Source organism: Pinus tabuliformis, chromosome 2_2 (assembly GCF_031772625.1).
Source record: "Pinus tabuliformis cultivar Carrire ecotype Pingquan chromosome 2_2, CPIR1, whole genome shotgun sequence".
Lineage (NCBI taxonomy): Eukaryota > Viridiplantae > Streptophyta > Pinopsida > Pinales > Pinaceae > Pinus > Pinus tabuliformis.
Window position 1 is genome coordinate 358591679 of NC_142300.1, and position 16556 is coordinate 358608234.

Consider the following 16556-nt stretch of genomic DNA (forward strand, 5'->3'; position numbering starts at 1 on the left):
TACAATTGTGTGTCTCAGATTCAGTATTGCTGAATGTATCAGGGGAAGCTACGACAAAGGCTTTGTGGGACAAGTTAGGGACTTTGTACCAATCTAAGTATTTGGTGAATAAATTGTTCCTGCGGAAAAAGTTGTATAACCTAAGGATGAAAGATGGAGACTCGGTGACAGAGCATTTGAACGCATCTAATATTGTGGTAAGTCAGTTAGCATCTATTGATATTAAAATTTCAGATGAAGATAAGTGCGTCAGGTTGTTGTGTTCTCTACCAGATTTGTGGGATAGTCTGGTTATTGCAATAGGTAGCAATGCAATTGCCTTGCAGTTTGATGAAATATTCTCATCCTTGCTGACGGAGGAGATGAGACGGAAAAATATGGAGAGCCAGAATGGTGATGCCTTGTCTGTACGAGGACGGTCCCAAAACAAAAAAAAAATAAGTCATCGAGTGGGAGATCTAAATCTAGAGGGAGATCTAAATCTCCAGGAAAACCAATAAAGGTGGTGTGCTGGAAATGCGGAAAGGAAGGGCACTACAAAAGGGACTGTAAATCTAAAGCTCCTGATAAAGGAAAGGGATATGATGATACTCCTTCTGCAGAGGTGAAAACCACCTAAAATAAAGGTGGGAATGTGTACTTGGCTTCTTCAAGTACACATGTAGATCATGAGGCATGGTTGATTGACTCAGGTGCATCCTTTCACTTCACTCACCATAGAGAGTGGTTTTGCGAGTATGAAAAATATGTTGGTGGTGATGTCTTCTTAGGGGATGATAGGAAGGCTAGAATCATTGGTCATGGAAAAGTAAAGTTGAAGTTGCAAGGTGGAAGGGTTAGAACACTTCTGGGTGTTCTGCTTATTCCTGCATTGGCCAGAAATTTGATTTCTGTAAGAAAGTTGGATGATGTAGGTGTAAAAACAGTGTTCCAGAAGGATACCTACAAGATGGTTTGGGGAGAACTGGTATTGATGCGAGGAGTTAGGATTGGAACTCTGTACAAGCTGCAAGGTAGCACGGCTGTTGATCAGTGCAACAGTTCTGTGGTTCCTGAAAGTGGAGCAGAAAATCTAATGGTCTCTGGAGAGAAGACCATGTTGTGGCATCAAAGGCTTGGACATATTGGAGAGAAGGGCCATCAAATACTTCATGGTAAAGGTATGGTAGAAGGTATGAGTAATAGCTCTCTGGATTTTGATTTCTGTGAAAATTGTGTATATGGGAAGCAGAATCGGGTGAGTTTCCCCTCTAGTGGTAAGAGGGTGAAACATATATTAGAGCTTGTGCATAGTGATGTGTTTGGACCTGTGAAGGTTCCATCACTGGGTAAGTCTATGTACTATGTATCATTTGTAGATGTCTTCTCAAGGAATACATCGATATATTTCCTTAAGAAGAAATATAAAGTCTTTGACAGGTTTAAAGAATTCAACGCTCTGGTGGAAAACCAAACAGAGAAGAAGATAAAGGTGCTGAGGACAGATAATGGTGGAGAGTTTTGCAGTAAGGAATTTGAAGAATTCTGTAAGAAGTGTGGTATAGCACGACATAAGACTACTCTATATACACCTCAGCAAAATGGAGTTGCAGAAAGAATGAACAAGACGTTGATGGAAAGAGCAAGAAGCATGCTCAGTGGTGTCGGGTTAGGATAGGAATTCTGGGTAGACACGGTGGAGACAGCATGTTACCTGGTCAACAAATCACCTTCATCAGCGTTGGAGGATAAAACTCCACAAGAGGTATGGACTGGTAAGAAACCCTGTCTTTCACATATGAGGGTATTTGGATGTGATGCATATGTACATGTTCCAAAGGAGAAACGAACCAAGTTGGATAGTAAATCTGAAATGTGCATCTTTATTGGGTATAAGGATGGTTTAAAGGGTTATAAGCTTTGGAACCTAGTAACAAGGAAGGTTGTGTACAATCGAGATGTGGTGTTCCGAGAGGTGAAAGATGTTATTAAACATGAATTCCAACCAAAGGAACCTGAGAAGATAGAGTTTGAGCTAAAGGAGGAAGAATCAGACTCTACAACAGAGGAGGAATCAGAAGATGAAGAGCCACAAACTCTAGGTGCGAGAAGATCAATTCGAGAAAGAAGCTAGCCAGAAAGGTAAGTCCATCTGCTTTCTATTCAAAATTTAATTATCTATTACTAATGATGATTCCAGAATTGTGAAGGAAGTAGTAGAGTCAGAAGATGGAAAACTCTGGAAAGAGGCCATGGTTGATGAAATGGCATCTTTGCACAAAAATGAGGCTTGGGATCTGGTGGAGTTGCCAGCTGGAAGGAAACCCATTGGCAGAAAATGGGTGTTCAAGAAGAAGATAAATGCAGAAGGAAAGGTGTAGAAATACAAAGCTCGGTTGGTAGCAAAAGGTTATTCCCAGGTGCTGGGAATTGATTTTGGAGATATTTTTTCTCCTGTTGCCAAGGTAACTTCTATTAGATTACTTTTATTTGTTGTTGTTGCTTTTGATTTTGAGGTAGAACAGATGGATGTGAAGACAACATTTCTTCACGGGGATTTGGAAGAGGAAATCTACATGAAGCAACCTGAAGGCTTTGCAGTGAAGGGTAAGAAAGAACTAGTATGCAAGTTAAAGAAGTCTCTATATGGGTTAAAACAATCACCAAGGATGTGGTATCAGAAATTTGATACACTTATACGGGGACTTGGCTTCACCAGAAGAAAAGCAGATCACTGTGTGTATTTTAAATTAATTGGTGATCATGTTATTTATTTGGTTTTTTATGTGGATGATATGTTGCTAGTTGGAAATGACAAAGAAATTATCCAGGATTTGAAGACCCAATTGTCCTCCAAATTCGACATGAAAGATCTTGGTGCTGCAAACTATATTTTGGGCATGGAAACTAAAAGAGATTGGGAAAAGAGGAAGCTCTGGTTAAACTAGAGGAAGTATGTCGAGACAATATTGCAGAGATTTAATATGCAGGATAGTAAACCAGTGAAGGTTCCTATTCCTGTAGGTGTAAAGTTATCTGTTGAACAGTGTCCCAAGACACAAGAAGAGGAAGAGGACATGTCTCGTGTTCCATATGCAAGTGCAGTTGGTAGCCTGATGTATGCAATGGTCTGTACTAGACTAGACATTTCACATGCTGTGGGAGTATTGAGGAGGTTTATGTTAAAACTAGGAAAGGAGCATTGGACAATAGTGAAGCAGGTTTTCAGGTATTTGTGTGGCACTAGTGATTATGGTTTGTGCTACCAAGGAAGACCGGGATTGGACAGAGTGTTGGATATTTGTGGCTTTGTTGATGCAGATTGGGCTGGAGATCTGGATCAGAGAAGATCTACAAGTGGGTATGTGTTTAACCTATTTGGAGGTGCAGTCAGTTGGATGAGTAAGAAACAATTTGTAGTGGCACTATCAACTACAGAGGCAGAATACATGGCAGCCACTCATGCAAGCAAGGAAGTAGTTTGGTTGCAGAGATTGTGTTCAAGTATGGAGTTAGTACAGGGAGCTATAAGGATAGATTGTGACAGCCAAAGTGCAATTTTCTTGGCAAAGAATCCTGCATATCATTCAAAGACAAAGCACATTGATGTTCAGTATCACTTTGTGAGGGATATGATAGAAGACAAAAAGGTGTTGCTGGTAAAGGTGGACACTTTGAAGAATACTGCAGATGCATTGAAAAAATCTGTGAGCTTTGAGAATTTCTCTTGGTGTAGAGAAACAATGGGCGTTGCAGGTATGGATAAATTACTAAGCTCTCTTGTGGCCCCTTGTGGAAAGAAAACAACAAGTGGGAGAATGTTGGGTTGTGTTATATTCTTTCCACGACTAGCCCACGTAGTTAACCGGGGAGTTAGAGGGGCGGCGGACCCCCCCCCCCCCCCCCCTTCGTTGGGCCGATTGCGTAGTGGGGTGGTGACAGGGGGTTTGAGGGGTGCAGGTAACCCCACTCTATGGGGAATTTTGGTTTTGGAACCTATGTTAGGTTGGGCGGACCCACCTATGGTTTTGTGCATGATTTTTGCACATGTTTTTGGACGCGATGGTTTTTGGTCCATGGTTTTGGACGCGATGGTTTTCGGTCCATGGTATTGGATGCTTCGGCATGTATAAATATGTATTATAACATTGAAAGGAACATAATGAAAAATCAAGCTGGTAGTCTCGGTTTTGGGATCTAGTGGAAAATCTCTATGTATATGTGTTTTATGTGTTATGTTCTCGCATTTTTTATTTTATGTGTTTTAGAATTCGTATGCAGGTAATTTATGTACGGGGTTAAAACCTACACAAAGGCTGTATAAAAGTGGAAAGGTTTGAAGACTGATACAGGCGGGTAGCCCTGCGTCATCCACAGGTTCAGACTTCCACAAGTTTGGACTTGCACAGGTAATGTATTACATATTTCAAACCTTTGTCATATAAATGAATCACAATACTATATGCCATAGAAACATGTCATAAAAATTCATCCTTCTTGAGAAAATTAAGGTCACAAAGATAAGTCGTTGAACTAAGAGACTTCTCCACCTTTTCCTTCAATCAGCTCTGCAAAACTAGCTCTGATACCGTGTTGAAATTCAAGTGCATTCTAGAATTTATAATCATGATAATTAATTGTGACTGTTTATATGTGTTTTTCCATTTAGTTTTTTCTTCATTCTTTAGGTCATTAAGAAATTATACAAATAAGATACACAAAAAGACAAGAGATAACAAATATTAGGCCAACGGCTGATCCAGGAGGATCTTCTCACCAGTTTCCAAAGAGTACCATGCCAAAGAAAAATTCAAGGGAAGATTGGTTAAAGGGAAATTATTTAAATTTCATGATTAATATTTATTATGAGCATAAAATGTTCAAAGTACTCAAGTATTTCACATTTAAATTGTAAATAAAAATTGATTTATGAGAGAATCCACCTCATAAACAGTTTCCTAATCTCAAGTTGGAAGTTGATATTTTCATGGGATTGTTTCCCTTAAAAATGTGGATAAGGGAAGAGTTTGGTGGAGTTGAGAGATTTTATCCTTAAGAATGTGATAAGTTCATGTTTTTATGGATCAAGAGAGTTATTATCTCCTTGGAATGTGGATCTAAGGAGATATTCTCTCCTTTGTTTATGGATCTCAAAAAGTTGTAAATTCTCTTATGTACTCTTTGTTCAGAGAGCTTGTGTGAGAGAGTTTTTGGAGAGCTAGATTTGAGAGGGAGTCTTGTTTAGAGAGATTTGAGAGCTCAAGAAAGGAGGTTTTTCTATGTTTAAGAAGTATATGCAATGAGTTATCCTTGAGAACTATTTGGTAGTCAAAGGAAATTTTGGGAATCAATCCTTGTTGTAAAAATCATTGTATACATCCAACCTTTTTTGAAGAAGACAATAAAGTGATTCGACTATTGGAGGTGAATATTGAGACATAGCCCAGTCGAAGGGTTGACTATGTGAACTCCGTTATCATATATGTCTTGATGACTCATGTTTCGTCTCTTTTATGTCTTGTTCATGTTCTTATGATGTCTCTTAAGTTGCAGTGTTGTGGCAAGTTTATGTTTGAAATTTTGAAGTTAATTTCACAAGCCCTTATAGTCAATTGAAAATATTTTGTTGCAAGTTTGATGCTCTCCAGTTTTTAGGTTATTTGGTATTAAAGCGATTGATTGTTGGCATAGTGGGTTTCTATGATTTTCCAGCTTTAGTTCAAGCAAAGAGAAGGTAATTTCTTTGATTCAAAATGTTTCATTTTGATTCTTTCTTGGAAAATATTTATGACGATTTGATTTTTTTCAAGATTTCTTAACCATGAAGAAAATGGTAGAGTAATTGTATAATGAAAATAGAGTTGTGAAAGAAGATGAAGACATTGGAAGGAAAAAAACCAAGAGATTCAAAATAGGCTCCAAGAATTGGTGGGGATTAACTTATCCCTAAGAGTGGAGAATTTCAAGTTGAGAAAATTAGTTGAACTTGTAAAGGATGAGAAAAGGAAAATACATATTCAGTTACAAAATTCTCTTGAAGAGAAAATTGATGAATGTTCGAACATTGAGATAGTAAAAATTCCTTCCCATACTAGATAGGTTTGTGTTCATGGCAAGTATACATGATATGGACTTTATCAAGATAATACTGATGGTTACACTTTTTTCCAGATGAAGAACACTTCCTATCTGTTGCCCTGTAAGAGTGGTTTTCTTGAATCTTATCTATTTCTTAATCATCGACATAAAAGACAAAAGAGTTGACCAGTCAAGTAGATGACTAAGGGTCAAAGGAGTAAAAATCCCTTCATTTTCTATATCTTATGTTAACAATGATGATGATGCTTTTGTAGCTTTCGAGAAGGATATCAAGGGAATTGGTATGAAGTTGTTAAGCAAAGATGGGTTACAATGGAAGGGGCCTTAGAGTCAGTGGTCAAGGAATCATCAATACCATTAAGGTAACGAGACAATCTGAGAGTGCAGGACTGGGTTATACTTATGAAGAAATTGGAGAATGTTCCAAAACTGTTGAAGCAAGAAAATCGCCTAATATTGAGTTTGTGTCAAAGGGATTCTTGCAAATTAATGATGCAACAAATTATGATGGTAATAATGGTGAAAAGGAACACTTAAAATGAAGAGCCAAATCAACTTCTCCTCATCAAAGTCTCAATCCAAAAGACAACGGAAAAAGGGGTATAAGTCTCATTCTTTTGATGATCATTTAAATAAGAAGATCTAGAATATGTTTCCTTGTTCCTTTTGTTATAGGGATGATCATTGTGTGGATAAGTGTGAAGAGCATAAGGAAATGGTTCAGAAAATGGATAAGTTTCTTGAAATGGGATCAAAGAACCCTCTTCTAGGTTTAAAAGTATTCTTTCGAAGGAACAAGAGCACATATTTTTGTACTCATTTCAAAAGAAATGGGCACCAGATCGAGAATTGTTGGTATCTGAATCTTGAGCTTCGACACAAGCCAAGTAAATAGTCCTTGGAAATATATATGGCGAAGCAATCTTCAAAAGGAGCACAAGTGGTTAGTATTTCCGAAGAAAATTATGATGAAATCAGATTGAAACAAGATCCTTTAAATTGGATTGGAGAGATATGGTTGAAATTTCTGCATAATTGAAATATTCTGGTCCCTGTGTGAATTATTTATATGGGAACACAAACATCAAAATTTTATGACCTAGGAATATCATAGTAGATTGTAAATTACAAGCTGAGGTTGATTCTTTTAGAAAAATTCTATGGCTCGAAGGAAACTCACTCTATTTGTAGTGTATTGATAAGCTTACAGGGCACTTAATTATGAAAAAAAAAAACTCTCCGAAGCTTGGATAACTCTGCACACTTTTCGCCTGCATAGCTTCAAATTTGGCTCTCACATTTTGCTTGACTCCTTAACCCTCAGTTGGATTTCATGGATTTAAAAACTGTGCCATGTTGATAGTTTAATTTTTTGTGATCTGCTGGGTAAGATTTGTCATTGTGTTGAGATTATGCTATCTGGTTTGATCTTCTTTGGTCCACATATTGCAGGTTTCGATAAATTACAACTTACGGTGGCATAGTATCGCCACAATCTACAGCTTGATCAATGCAATTCGTTACAAACACCAATTTGAAGAATGTATATTTGATTGTGTAAGGCCACGTCATTACATGGCCAATGCCACAGTCAATTATTTGACCAACCAATACTTAATGCATGACGGGATTTTCTCCACAATTCTGGCATCGATTTTTGGCTCAATAATTTAAGAGAGTAATTTTAGATTTGGAGGGGCAGATTTCAAGTTGGAGTTTGTTACAGATCTGCGTTTGTTACCGATGGTTTGAACACATGGCCCATGACACATCAATTTTATTACCCCAACGATGATCCACGATCAATGGAGTTGGTTACGGTTCCATGAGGAATTGGTTACGTTGCCACAGTCAACGTTATCATTAAAATGATGTTTCACAACCCAAATCAAATGTTGAGTTTACAATCATTGTTGAGGACGAAATATTAAGCTGATTTTTGTTGTTGTGTTGAGGAGGTCTACCTACAGGAATTCATGCCATCATCCCTCTTTTAGCTATGTGGAACCATTCCCAAATTGAGGACAATGTATAACAAAGAAGCCTGAGTTTTGGGGATTGTTCATTGACATGTTCTGGAAAGTGTACACATTTGTTGGGTCATTACTATCATCAATATTCTACTTCACATCAGCTTATCATGATAAAATATCCAGGAAAACCCCAAGATGGATAGGGTAGTGCCTGAAAAATCCAAATTTGGTACCTGTAGCGTGCCCCTAAAAAACTACTAATTTCGTTCATTATGGTTACCCATGCGTATGAGGGAGAGACCAGCTGGTAATGTCAAGTGGATCAAACGTGGAGGAAGAGTAATAACGAGACCAATGATCTATTCTGCAACTTCTTCCTCTTGCATCCTCTCTTAGCTGAAGCGATTGACTCTTCTTAAATAGGATTCTCCTATGTATCCATTTTTCTTATTGGATTTTGAGGCATGATAATAAATATACGAGGGGGTGCTGACTAGAATAATGTCGACGAAAAATATCAGTCAAATCTCAACAATAATGACAAATTTCATATCATTAGACCAAAGGAAAATATTATTTCAATATGCATGCAATAACTGGCCGTCAAAATGAAAACCATTGCATTGGTGTTACATTGTTATAACAAAATGATGATCCTTTTGTATTCGATCTCAATCCAAAAGGTTCTAGTGCACGTGGAGATCCAGAGTGTTGTATTTCACAAGTGGCGGCATATATAAAGCTTGGTAAGCATGGTTATGGAGAAAATATTGTTGGAGTTGGGCAAGAGTTTTGGACCTGTTGTAGCGGCTGCAACATTCTCTAAATTTTTTTCCCTACACTCAAATTTTGGAGCCTACTGGGATCGGCTGCAACATTCTCTAAAATTTTTGCCTACACTCAAATTTTGGAGCCTACTGGGGATCCTGTGATCAGTCATTCCTAAGTCACTTATTGGCCCGCTGATGATTTCAAACTCCGTTCTTGGATCTCAAGTGTTGTCCACACTTTTATTTTTATATAGCTAGTGTCGTCTTTGGGCATGGGAATTATCGCTTATCATGCAAAATGGAGTTTTGGTTTGCTTTAAGGGGAACTCTTTGTAAAAGTGAGTTGTTCTCATCATATAGACATTTTACACATTCATTTCTAAAGTTTCATGCATTATTACACAAGTGTTGTCATTATCCTCACAAAGTCTATTGTCGGAGCCGCACTTGTCGTAAGTTGTCACAAAGGTTGTTGCATTAGGTGATGTATGTTTTCATATGTTCTGGATGATCTACCTTGTGTCACCAAGTATCCAAGTGTGTGGTCATAGTCAATTTCTATCACTGTTCATATCAGTTCCATTGATCCCACACAACCAAATTATAGAGGATCCCTAGCAACATAACCTCATCTAGCCTTCCTAAACTACACACTTTGCATCTTCAAATTTCAATCCTTTCCCTTGTCTTCTAGAACTGCAAAATGCGCAAAAATAGCAGCCTCCCTTGGCCTCCAAAACTGTGCAAAAATATTCCATAGTGGCCCCTCCTTCAGCTAGACTCACTCATCTCCAAAACTGCACAGAGGATAGACTCTCAACCCAGCCTGAACTACGCATTGTGCAGTTCTAGGCATCAAGCCTCAACCCTGACTGCTGAGACTGCACAATGCGTAGTCATTGAGCCTCTCTTCCTAACTTGTAACTTAGATCCGTCTCAGTCCTTGGACCAAAACGCACCATCTTAGGCTAGGAGGTTTTTGGGATGATATCGTCTCGTCATGAGTGAATGGCAGATAAAGGAACATGGCGAGATGATGAAGAAGGAGATGAAGGAGGAAGACACGCAAAGGGAATTCTTGTAGCTGAGCATGCCAACTGATCTATCAAGGCAGAAGGACACCAACTTACGACCACAACCTACATCTTGAGATCATTGAATATTCTTGTCACCATATGAGGAGGTGGAAGATATGAGTATTCTCAAGCAGAAATCATTAACAATAGAAGCAGTGACATGGAATTGCCACATCACCAAGTAGTCCATGTCAGTAGTGTCGTGTTATGTCATGTCATGAGTGATCATATGCCACATCACTATTTTGGATCATGTACATTATATTCAAATGTATTGTGAAGTGGAAGTCCAAAGGACACACATGAATATGGAGATTCATGTAAGTTTAAAATCCATAGGAAGTTGAACAATCATGAGGGTAGTCAAAGAATCACAAAGGGGAAGCATCACCCCTTGGTTATATATACCCCCTCATTGTATGAGCAAAGGAATTTTCACCTTGGCTCCTCCCGCAAGGCATTATAGAGATCAGCTAGATATTTGAGGAGGAGCAAGGAGTGGCTCCAATGTCCCACTACTGAGGCTAGAGATGTACATTGTAAACATGTGTCTTGGAACTTTTGCTTAATAACAGAAGCCTTTTAAGTCCAACATGTTCTTCATGCATGGACTATGAATGTTTGTAAGAATATTATGTGGACATTTGTATTTCATGTTTTCTTTCACACGTACTAAGATAGTTGAAGTATTTCGGTTATTTTAGTTCTTATATTATATAGAATCTGTTGTAATGGTTGTTATTGTTGTCCCATCCTTGTGGACTATTTTGCAGGATAATAGACAAATCTTTCCTTGTTTTTTGGTTTTAATGACCGTCACATCCGATGTGGACTATTCTGCTGGATGTTAGACGAAGCCTTCTAGTTCATGTGTGTCTCTTCCTGGGTAGTACTATTACCTCTCACTTAGAGGCTTACTTTTCTCCCCCCTTTGCAGTGGAGGAACCTTGACACAATTTCAATTACACACTCACTAGGAACACCTCCCTTTATTTTCGAAGACACCATTGCATCACTCTCCTATGCTGACAATTAGATCCGAGGCATATATTTGAGATATATGGCAACCATGCTAACATTACAGATTGGGCTTCCACACCAAAGGTGTGAGGTCTAATTGGGACTTCATATCGGGGAGACCCCCTTGGTTGACGGATTTCTAGCACCGTCAACAAAATGGCGCTAGAAGGAGGGCCAGATGATAGGTTGTGCCCATTGAGTCTGGTTTGAATCTCTTATTTAAAATGGCTCTTCCCCAAATCATAATCCCAAGATGTTTTTCTAAAGATCTTAATTGTACCATCCCTTCAGAAGTTATTCATTACCTGTCTAAATTTAATTTTGATGGTGAGGGTGAATCAACTTTTCATGAACATTTGTTCCAAGTTGTCTGTCTTTGTCTTTCTAATGGAATATGTTGCAAAGATGTCATGTATATATTACTCACCCCCACATTTGAAGGTCATGTTAATCGATGGTGTCATACATTACCCATTGCTTCTATCCATTCATTTGACCAACTTTCCATGAAGCTATATAAAGCCTTCGATAAGTATAACTACCAAAATGTTTTCGGAAGAATCAATATTTTAAGAATGAAGCCTGATGAATCAGGTGAGGATTTTTCTAATTGATTCCTTCACCTCTTTTATGAAATTCCTGAAAAAAAATTGAACTGGGATTTCTTGAAACAAGAGTTTGATTTCTTGGTTCTTGTCTCTTCATATGGTGAACTTGAACCCCCTGATTTTTATACTCCCCCAACTCTTGCGAATCATGAGACACCTCAAATTTCAGAGGAGGAGCTTACTGCCCCTTTTGTTATTTTTCCTCGTACCTTTCTAGTCCCTATGTGGCTGCCTCCTTGCAATGGTTGTAAAACTAGGAAATATGCAAATCAAATCTCCAGTCCATCTTCTCATTCTTCTTCCACTTTGCATGATTCAGATTCAATAGAGGAAATTCCATAACAGATCATGAAGCCGACTGCATCAATATTCTACTTCACATCAGCTTATCATGATAAAATATCCAGGAAAACCCCAAGACGAATAGGGTAGTGCCTGAAAAACCCAAATTTGGTACTTGCAGCATGCCCCTCAAAAACTACTAATTTCGTTCATTATGGTTACCCATGCATATGAGGGAGAGACCAGCTGGTAATGTCAAGTGGATCAAACGTGGAGGCAGAGTAATAACTTCTTCCTCTTGCCTCCTCTCTTAGCTGAAGCGATTGACTCTTCTTATTTAGGATTCTCCTATGTATCCATTTTTCTTATTGGATTTTGAGGCAACTGATAATAAATATACAAGGGGGTGCTTATTGGAATATTGTCAACAAAAAATATCAGTCAAATCTCAACAATAATGACAATTTTGACATCATTCGACCAAAGGAAAATATTATTTCAATATGGATGCAATAACTCGCAGTCAAAATGAAAACCATTGCATTGGTGTTACATTGTTATAACAAAATTATGATCCTTTTGTATTCGATCTCAATCCAAAAGGTTCCAGTGCACGTGGAGATCCAAAGTGTTTTATTTCACAAGTGGCGGCATATATAAAGCTTGGTAAGCATGGTTATGGAGAAAATATTGTTAGAGCTAGGCAAGAGCCTTGGTCTTGTTGTAGCGACTGCAACACCCTCCAATTTTTTTTGCCTACACTCAAATTTTGGAGCCAACTGGGGATCCTGTGATCAATCGTTCCTAAGTCACTTATTGGTCAGCTGATGATTTCAAGCTCCATTCTTGGATCTCAAGTGTTGTCCATACTTTTATCTTTATATAGCTAGTGTTGTCTTTGGGCACGAGAATTATCGCTTATCATGCAAAAGGGACTTTTGGTTTGCTTCAAGGGGAACTCTTTGTAAAAGTGAGTTGTTCTCATTATATAGACATGTTACACACTCATTTCTAAAGTTTCATGCATTATTACACAAGTGTCGTCATTATCCTCACAAAGTCTATTATAGGAGCCTCACTTTTCGTAAGTTGTCACAAAGGTTGTTGCATTAGGTGAAGTATGTTTTCATATGTTCTGGATGATCTACCTTGTGTCACCAAGTATCCAAGTGTGTGGCCATAGTTAATTTCTATCACTGTTCATCTCATTTCCATTGATCCCACACAACCAAATTACAAAGGATCCCTAGCAACATAACCTCATCCAGCCTTCCTAAACTACGCACTTTTCATCTTCAAAATTCAATCCTTTCCCTTGTCTTCTGGAACTACAAAATGCGCAAAAATAGTAGCCTCCCTTGGCCTCCAAAATTGTGCAGAAATATTCCACAGTGGCCCCTCCTTTATCTAAACTCACTCATCTCCAAAACTGCATAGAAGATAGACTCTCAGCCCAGCCCGAACTGCGCATTGTGCAATTCCACGCATCAAGCCTCAACCTTGGCTGCTGAGACTGCACAATGAGTAGTTATTGAGCCTCCCTTCCCAACTTGTAACTTAGATCCGTCTCAGTCCCTGGACTAGAACACACCATCTTAGGCTAGGAGGTTTTTGGGATGATATCTTCTTGTCATGAGTGAATTGTAGATAAAGGAACATGGCGGGACGATGAAGAAGGAGATGAAGGAGGAAGACACGCAAAGGAAATTCTTGTAGCTAAGCATGCCAACTGATCTATCAAGGAAAAACGACACCAACTTGTGACCACAACCTAAGTCTTGAGATCATTGAATATTCTTGTCACCATGCCATGAGGTGGTGGAAGATATGAGTATTCTCAAATAAACATCATTAACAACAGAAACAGTGACATGGAATCACCACATCACCAAGTAGTCCATGTCAGCAGTGTCATGTCATTTCATGTCATGAGTGATCATATGCCACATCACTATTGTGGACCATGTACATTATATTCAAATGTATTGTAAAGTGGAATTCCAAAGGACACACATGAATATGGAGAGTCATGTAAGTTTAAAATCCATAGGAAGTTGAACAGTCATGAGGGTAGTCAAAGAGTCACAAAGGGGAAGAATCACCCCTTGGTTATATATACCCCCTCATTGTATGAGTAAAGAATTTTTCACCTTGGCTCCTCCCGCAAGGCATTATAGAGATCAACTAGATATTTGAGCAAGGAGTGGCTCCAATGTCCCACTACTGGGGCTAGTGATCTACATTGTAAACATGTGTCTTGGAACTTTTGCTTAATAACAGAAGCCTTTTAAGTTCAACATGTTCTTCATGCATGGACTATGAATGTTTGTAAGAATATTATGTGGACATTTGTATTTCATGTTTTCTTTCACATGTACTAAGATAGTTGAACTATTTTGGTTATTTTAGTTCTTATATTATATAGAATGTGTTGCAATGGTTTTTATTTGTGTCCCATCCTTGTGGGCTATTCTGTGGGATACTAGACAAATCTTTCCTTGTTTTTTGGTTGTAATGACCGTCACATCCAATGTGGACTTTTCTGTTGGATGTTAGATGAAGCCTTTTGGTTCATATGTGTCTCTTCCTGGGTGGTACTATTACCTCTCACTTAGAGGCTTACTTTTCTCCCCCCTTTGCAGTAGAGGAACCTCGACACAGTTTCAATTACACACTCACTAGGAACACCTCCCTTTATTTTCGAAGACACCATTTCATCACTCTCCTGTGCTGACAGTTAGATCTGAGGCATATATTTGAGATATATGGCAACCATGCTAACATTCCAGATGGGGCTTCCACACCAAAGGTGTGAGGTCTAATTGGGACTTCATATCGGGGAGACCCCCTTGGTTGACGAATTTCTAGCACCGTCAACAAAATGGCGCTAGAAGGAGGGCCAGATGATAGTTGTGCCCATTGAGTCTAGTTTGAATCTCTTATTTAAAATGGCTCTTCCCCAAATCATAATCTCTAGATGTTTTTCTAAAGATCTTAATTGTACCATCCCTTCGGAATTTATTCATTACCTGTCTAAATTTAAGTTCGATGGTGAGGGTGAATCAACTTTTCATGAACATTTGTTTCAAGTTGTTTGTCTTTGTCTTTCTAACAGAATATGTTGCAAATATGTCATGGATATATTACTCACCCTCACATTCGAAGGTCATGTTAATCGATGGTGTCATACATTATGCATTGCTTCTATCCATTCATTTGACCAACTTTCCATGAAGCTTCATAAAGCCTTTGATAAGTATAACTACTGAGATGTTTGTAGAAGAATCAATATTTTAAGAATGAAGCCTAATGAATCAGTTGAGGATTTTTCTAATTGATTCCTTCACCTCTTTTATGAAATTCCTGAAAAACATTTGAACTGGGATTTCTTGAAACGAGAGTTTGATCTCTTGGTTCTTATCTCTTCATATGGTGAACCTGAACCCCCTGATTTTTATACTCCTCCAACTCTTGCGAATCATGAGACACCTCAAATTTCAGAGGAGGAGCTTACTGCCCCTTTTGTTATTTTTCCTCCTCCCTTTCTAGTCCCGATGCGAGTGCCTCCTTGTAGTGGTTGTAAAACTGGGAAATATGCAAATCAAATCTCCAGTCCATCTTCTCATTCTTCTTCCACTTTGCATGATTCAGATTCAATGGAGGAAATTCCATAATGGCTCATGAAGCCTATGGTGAAGACTCACTCCTCCATTTCATAAGATGATGTCACCGTTCACAACTCTAGTCTCAAAGCTAATCTAAATTTATGTTATCCTCTATCATCTACATATCTTGACTCTTTGTACCATGACCCGCTTGATCAATCTGCTCCACCAGCAATTTCTTCACATTCTCTTGATTCTCAAGTTGTTGTCTCAAATTGTGATCAGGTACAAAGCAGTCAAATTACGTAGGTAGAGGAGAAAAATGGTGAAGATGATTTCAATCTTTCCTCTCTTGTTTAGAATCTTCCGTGTCAAAATAATGATTTTCCACTCTTGGATGATTCTCAATATACTAATCTTGGTAGACAATACAACGCAATCAATTCTTTCAATCGACCCCTAGCTTTGGGCAGCAATCATTCTAATGATGGTGACTCTATTGTTGTATGTCATGAAGAATGCCCAAGCACATCACGTGATCTTTCAGTTTCTCATGAAGATTTTAATTTAGACCTAGAATTTGGTTCGATCAAAGAAGATGTTCATATCAAAACTTCCTCTTCACGTCACTATCCTTTGTGTCCTACTATTTGCAATGCACCTACTTGCAACATGATATTTTGTTTCTTCATTCGATGAGTTATCCCCTTGACGGACACAAGGTGGTGAGGTTGTCCATGATGAAATTGAAAAAAGTAAAATCATAGAGAATCCTTCCCACCCCTCATCATCTCTTCTCTTGCACGAGGACAACTCTTTAAATCAGCTTGCTCATGAGATATCACTGATTCATTTATCTTTGAATTTTTTATCAGAAGAGTCTTCTGACTTGAGAAATCTGGTTATTGAAGTTGAAAAATATGGTAAAATCTGTGATAGAGATGGCTACTATCTGATGAGAATTTGTCTTACTGAAACCAGCAATAGCAGCTATCCTCAAACCATGCATGATCTGGTCCAAGCTTCAAAATGCGATTATACAATCCCGGGAATTTCCGGTACCTTCCAGGGAGTTGAGGCACTTCAACTACTATTGATGGTTATGTCAGGATCTTGCAACTCTAGTAAGTCCCTTGAACTAAGT